A 7,602-nucleotide genomic window follows, 5' to 3' on the forward strand; every position below is an offset into this window, starting at 1 on the left:
TAACATCTCTAATGGCCTTTTGGTGGAAATTCCATCTTTTGGTTTAAAAGAAGATTTTACTTGTTTGCCTAATGGACAAGCATCACAAGTAAGATCCTTATCAAATTTGATACTTAGAATTTCTCTCACCAAATTTTTCTTGACTAGCTTAGAAATTTGGTACATACTAGCATGACCCAACTTTCTATGCCATAGCCATTTTTCAGATTCAAGAGAAGTAAAACATGTTACATTTTGTTCTTTCAAGTCCTCAAGAGTCAATCTATACACATTATTGCATCTTTTAGCCTCAAATAAAATATCCCCAATTTTTTCACAAACAACCAAACATACAAACTTTCTAAAAATGACTTTAAAGCCTAGATCACACAATTGGCTTACACTAAGTAAATTATGTTTCAAACCATTTACAAGAAGAACATCATTTATACAAGATGAAAAGCTTTTACCAACTTTTCCAATGGCCACTATCTTTCCCTTTCCATCATCACCGAAAGTGACAAGTCCTCCATCATACTCATCAAGTTTTATGAAGAAGGTTGTCTTTCCGGTCATGTGCCTAGAGCATCCGCTGTCCATGTACCACATATTTTCCTTCCGTTTGGATGCTAGGCACACCTACAAAACAAGCTCAAGTGACCTTAGGTATCCAAATCTTCTTGGATCCTTTCACGTTAAACCATCTCTTATGTCCTAGTCCATTATAATAAAAAATAACTTTGCAAATTTTATCACCAATCATCCTTTCACCAAAAAAATATTGAATGGGAAAGTGGCCATTTCGGTTGCATAGTCTACAAAACCTTGGAGTTGCTGTTTTGTTAAAGTAGGTTGGGTTTTGAAACCTTGTGTCATTAGAAGATGAAGCAATATTTCCAAAACAAGGTTTTTCAACAAATTTGAAAGTCTTTTGAAACCCCAAGCCAGCTTTATCAAAAAGTGGTTTTTGACTAGCCAAAATTTGATTTAAATTTTCAGAACTTTGAGTGAACTTGGCTAGGTCATTTTCAAGGTTTTTGATCCTTTTTTGCAACTCTTCATTTTCTTTAAAATAGTTTACATATGCAACAACAGAATGGTTACTTTCATAGCTTTTAAGTTGAGCTTTTAATTGCTTATTTTCTTCAACAAGTTCTGTAGCAGTTTCGGCCTCCCTTAGCTTTTCTTTGAGAAAATCATTTTCAACTTTGAGGATGGTGATTTGTTATTCAAGATCTTGGTTATCAAGTAAAAAACATTTTATTTTTTCAGAAAGGTGATCTATCATAAGATGAAGATCTTCAGTGTTAGGGTTGTGAAAGACTACCTGTTCAATGTTATCTGCCATGAGACATGGTTGTGACTTGGTCTCGGATTCTTCATCACTGTCTGAGTCATTTTCCAAGTCCTCCCATGATGCCATCAGCCCCTTTTTTTCTTTCTTCCTTTTGGCTTCTCTTATTTCTTCAACTTAGGGCAATCTGACTTGAAATGCCCGATTTCTTTACAGTTGTAGCATGTAACCTTCCTGAGATCCTTTCTTTGTTTTCTAAAGCTGCTTCCTTTGCCTTTCTCCTTGGACTTCATCATTTTCTTGAATTTTTTGGCAGACAACACAAACTCATTTTCAGAAGAATTATCACTGGATTCATCATCCAGGGGGTTAGTCACAGATGCAAAAGTAATTCTTTTCTTTTTTGAATCTTTTTTCAAATAAGTATTTTCAAAAGCAAGTAAGTTTCCTCTCAGATCATCATATGTCATGGAATCTAAACTACTGCTCTCAGAAATGATTAAAGCTTTTGTTTCCCACTCTTTAGTGAGACATCTCAACACTCTTCCCACAAGCACAGAATCAAAATGTGTTATTCCCATAGCATCCAAGCCAACAATGATGGTGTTGAACCATTCAAACAGTTCATCAATAGATTCTCCTTCCTTTATTGCAAACATTTTATAATCTCTGTTCAACATGTCTATTCGAGTCTTCTTCATAATGGTGGTTCCTTCATGAGTGATTTGCAGTTTGTCCCAGATTTCCTTTGCCGTTGTGCATCGTGATACCCGTCGGTATTCCTCGAAGCTGATAGCACAGTTGAGTAGATTTACAGCCTTGGCATTTAACTTTACTTTCTTTCTATCTTCTTCGGTCCAGGTTGCTTCAGGTTTGAGAGAAACTACTCCTTCTGCACTTGTGGTGGTTGGAAATTAAGGACCCTCCAGGATAATCTTCCATAGTCTGTAGTCTACTGCTTGCACAAAGATCTTCATTCTATCCTTCCAATAGGTGTAGTTTTTCCCATTGAAAAGAGACGGTCTGTTGCTTGACTGTCCTTCTGTAAGGTTGTATGACACCAGATTTGAGCCACTGCTTTCTGCCATCTAGATCTTTTCTCCAAGCTGCAAAGCTTGATCTCTTTGAGACCAAGCTCTGATACCAATTGATGGTCTTTAGTGGCTAAGAGAAGGGGGGTTGAATCTTAGCCCCTTTTTACTTCAGAACACTTGCTGGTCTTTGAAGCAACTTCTGGAGACTTTTTTATTTTTGTCTCGTTCCTAGCCACAAGACTATTATTTTTGTCTCATCACTTGGCACGAGATATTTTTCAGTTTTAGCTCCTGTACAGTAGAAAACAGAAATGGAGTAGAAGAGAGAGAAAATTACACCCAGATATATCATGGTTCAGCTGCTAAGTGCAGTGCAGCCTACATCCAGTCTCCATCACAACAATGATGGAATTTCACTATAATCTTCTTGATTACAGACTGTAAAGTGCTAACCCAACTTACAAGGGGATTCCCACAGAATTATGAAACACAACACAGATGTACAAAGGAACTCTAAGGACATCTATGGCTTTTTCTTTTAATTTTGCACTCTTTGCCTTTTTCCGCTCTATGGCTTTTTCATACAAACCTCACTGTTTGCCTTTTTCCATGAGACTCAAGACATGACAAAATTAAACAAAAGAATACAAAACAAAATACATTGAAGGAGAAGAAAAAATGTTAGCTCAGGTAGCTCTGAGAACCCTGTGCCTTGCACTCTAACTTCTTTCTCCTTGAATCAAACCCTGACTGTTCACCCTTACTTATAAGGAGAAGCCTTCACGGTTGAAACCAAATAAACCAAGCTAAACTTCTTCTTCTTCAAAACAGAACCGGTTCGGCCAGAAAGAGAGAAGAGATAACTCATACAAAACCCAACATGCAATTACCTCTAGTCCTTCTTTGGTCATCAATCTTCATCAATCTGAGCGCTCCATCCTTGGCTTGCTCTCCAAGATGAATTTCTAGCCCTTGATGCTTCATGATGATGATGATAGCTTCATCTGCTCTAATCTCTGCCTCTTCCATCACATAGCCACCCTAGCTACTTCCTGTGGTAGTTGAGCAAAATCAGAGACAAGTCATCCCTCCAAGGATCTTCACCTTGCTGGCCGAATCTTCTTCAACCATTTTTGGTATGAAGAAGCCAAGATTTCATCACCATATCTTACCATAAGTGATAAGAATCTCAGCCACTACATCTTTTATGTTTTCTTGCCATCATTGTGATGGTCTTTTTGCGTGCCTTTCCTTCTTTTCGGTAGCTCAATGTAGCTTCCATGGCTGGCTCTGTAAAGACCGAAAAGAGATGAAGAAAGTTGAGAGAGAAGAAAGAAAAATTTGAACATTAACTAATGGATTTTGATAAAGCAAATTAAATGTCCACTTCCCTTTCTTTCTTGGTGGCGTGCAGCATTAAAGAAGCCATCAAATCAATTGACAATTTCTCTCTCATAGTTCCCATGTATTAACTTAACTTTAATGAATTTTGAATTCCATCACATGGTGAATAAATAAATCCATTGGAAGCAAGGGAACTTCACAGGGTAAACCACCGCCTCTCAGGCCCCGACTGATTCTACCATAGAGGCCAACGATAGACAATATGATCTCCACCAGACAAACGTAACGCTTTAGCTAGTACACGAAAGTGCATACCATGATTCTTCTGTCTATCGATAACTGCGTGCATTGCACGATGGATATGAAGAAGTAGTCCATTATCCCGGCAATAATGAGCCAAACTAGTATTTGCAGTGAATCCCCACTTTCTTTGCTAAATGGATTCGGACCATGCATTTGGTCTTTTTAGCAAATATTAGTTTGGGCTTATGGTAATGATTCAATCAGGCCTAAATGATCACAAATTGCTTCAGCCACTTGATATAGGAAACATTCAACAAGGCTGAATGCTTATAAGCATATTGGGCTTGCAATAATTTTTCTTTTCTGCTCGGCCCAAATAAACATGCATTGCAAAATTATTTTAATCAACATTCAATCCAAAATTGATTTTGCAATTAATTATATTAATAATGTTTAGTCATCACAAATATTAATTTAGAGTTTTCCAAACTCATCAATCTCCCCCTTGATGACAAACATTATTAAAATTGAAATGGAAAGAAATCAAAGAATTAGAGTATAGAGTACTCCCTTTGAAGATTTGTATTTCTCCCCATTTCTAATTGTCACATGACTCCCCCGGGAAATTATATAGTGCCCGGTCACACTTACGTCGTAGGGTCAACAAAGTATCGAGTTTTCAACCTGGTACACGTGGTGGCAAGCCACGACACTTAATCCAGGGAACCTCGTATCTCAGATATTTCAAATTCATAAGCCATATAAATAATTCATTCATCATTCATCAATATCTAAGCCATTCTTAATATCATCATCATTCGTCAATCCATATCCCACTTCCAAATTAATCAAAAATCATATTTCAAATTAATCCTCATCGTCCTTCTTTCCGTTAATCAACAATCTCAATCCAAAACATAATTCTTTCTTTTCGAAATAAATCAATCTTAAATAAATAACGTTTAAGAACTAAATCTTTTTAAACGATTACTTAAAACAAAATTTATAATTTTATAAAATTTCGGCAGTATCTCCTCTAAAACTCGGATTCTGCCACCCTTTTTGGGTCCCAACCAAACGAAACCAAACATCTGTTAATCAGTTAAATCACTTCCAATAACCACTATCACAACAACAACACTCAACCCAAGGAAATTACAAAATTCAGAATCCAATCAACCAATCCTATAAATCACAATTTAAACCGACTTCAACCAACAGCATCAATCAATAGTTAAGAATTCTCGGTCTTCTCAAACAGTTTCAAACCAAACCATCCCTGATGGTTTCAGTGGCTAAGAGAAGGGAGGTTGAATCTTAGCCCCTTTTTTGCTTGCTGACACTTGCTGGACTTAGAGAAAGCTTTTCTGTTTTTAGCTCGTTCCTAGTCACGAGACATTTTCATTTTGTCTCGTCATTTGACACGAGACATTTTTGATTTTTCATCTCGAACAGTAAAAACCAGAATTGAAGTAGGAAGAGAGAGAAGATAACACCCAGATATATCCTGGTTCAGCTGCTAAGTGCAGTGCAGCCTACATCCAGTCTCCATCACAACAATGATGGAATTTCACTATAATCATCCAGATTACAACTTGTAAAGTGCTAACCCAACTTACAAGGGGATTCCCACAGAATCATGAAACACAACACAGATGTACAAAGGAACTCTAAGACATCTATGGCTTTTTCTTTTAATTTTGCACTCTTTGCCTTTTTCCGCTCTATGGCTTTTTCATACAAACCTCACTGTTTGCCTTTTTCCATGAGACTCAAGACATGACAAAATTAAACAGAAAAATACTAAACAGAAAACATTGAAGGAGAAGAGAACTGCTAGCTTAGGTAGCTCTGAGAACTCTGTGCCTTGCACTCTCAAATCTTACTCCTTGCTCCAAACAGTGACTGTTCTCTCTTTTTAAAGAAGAGGGAAGCCTTCACACTTGAAGCTAACACCCAAACCAACTTCTTCCTCCTTCAACAAACAGAACCAGTTCGGCCACATAGAGAGAGAAGAGATAACCATGCAAAATCCAACATGCAATTACCTCTAGTCCTTCCTTGATCATCACTCTTCATCAATACGAGCGCTCCATCCTTGGCTTCCTCTCCAAGATGGATTTCTGGCCCTTGATGCTTCATGATGATGATGACTTCATCTGCTTCAATCTCTGCCTCAACCATCACTTTGCCACTCTAGCTACTTCCTGTGGTGGTTGAGCAGAACCAAAGACAAGCCATGCCTTCAAGGATCTTCTCTACTGGCCGAATCTTCATCCTTCTTTTTGAGTATGAAGGATCCGAGATTACCTCACCAAATCTTACCAGATTAGGTGATAATCTCAGCCACATCATACTTTTCTTTTTCTTTTTCGTGCCATCAATTCGATGGTCTTTAGGCTTGCTTCCCTTTCCTTTTGGTAGCTCCAAATAGCTTCCATGGCTTCCTGTGTAATAACCGAAGAGAAGAAGCAGAGGTAAGAGAGAGGATAGAGAAATTTGAACTCAAACTAATGGGTAATAACAAAGTGAAATTAAAGTCCCACTTCCCTAGCTTAGAGTGGCGTGTATCATTATGATCACCATCATGTCAATCACACTTTCTCTCTCATGTTCCCCATGCTAGTTTAATTAAATTTCAAATCCTTCAAAAGAGTGAATTGGAATCCGTTGGAAGCATTAAGGCTTTGCTTCATGGATTCGGGTAAAGCATGGAAGCATACTATAATTTTGGGCTTGGTTGCAATAAGGTTTATTCTTGGCCCAACTAGTAACAATTGCTTTCCTGATGGATTTTGGATCAAACATAGGAAGCACTCTTTGGGCTTGTAGTAACAATATTAATCTAGCCCAGTTAGTCATCACAAAAATTCAGCCATATATCATTGAATATTTTTGAATCAATGCTGAATTGGAAAGCAAATTCACACTTGGGCTTGATGAGCGGATAATTTATACACTTTTTGGCATTGTTTTTAGTATGTTTTTGGTAGTTTTAGTTGAGTTTTTAGTATATTTTTATTAGTTTTTAGTTAAAATTCACTTTTCTGGACTTTACTATGAGTTTGTGTGTTTTTATGTGATTTCAGGTATTTTCTGGCTGAAATTGAAGGTTCTGAGCAAAAATCTGATTCAGAGACTGAAAAGGACTGCAGATGCTGTTGGATTCTGACCTCCCTGCACTCGAAGTGGATTTTCTGGAGCTACAGAAGCCCAATTGGCGCGCTCTCAACGGAGTTGGAAAGTAGACATCCTGGGCTTTCCAGCAATATATGATAGTCCATACTTTGCCCAAGATTTGATGGCCCAAACCGGCATTCAAAGTCACCTCAAGAAATCCCAGCGTTAAACGCTGGAACTGGCACCCAAATGGGAGTTAAACGCCCAAACTGGCATAAAAGCTGGCGTTTAACTCCAAGAAGAGTCTCTACACGAAATTGCTTCATTGCTCAGCCCAAGCACACACCAAGTGGGCCCGGAAGTGGATTTTTATGTCATTTACTCATTTCTGTAAACCTTAGGCTGCTAGTTATCTATAAGTAGGACCTTTTACTATTGAGTCTTTAGACTTTTGGTAGCTATCTTCGTTTTATGCTATCTTAGATCATTGGGAGGCTGGCCATTCGGCCATGCCTAGACCTCATGCTTATGTATTTTCAACGGTGGAGTTTCTACACACCATAGATTAAGGTGTGGAGCTCTGCTGTA

Source organism: Arachis stenosperma, chromosome 5 (genome assembly GCF_014773155.1).
Source record: "Arachis stenosperma cultivar V10309 chromosome 5, arast.V10309.gnm1.PFL2, whole genome shotgun sequence".
NCBI lineage: Eukaryota > Viridiplantae > Streptophyta > Magnoliopsida > Fabales > Fabaceae > Arachis > Arachis stenosperma.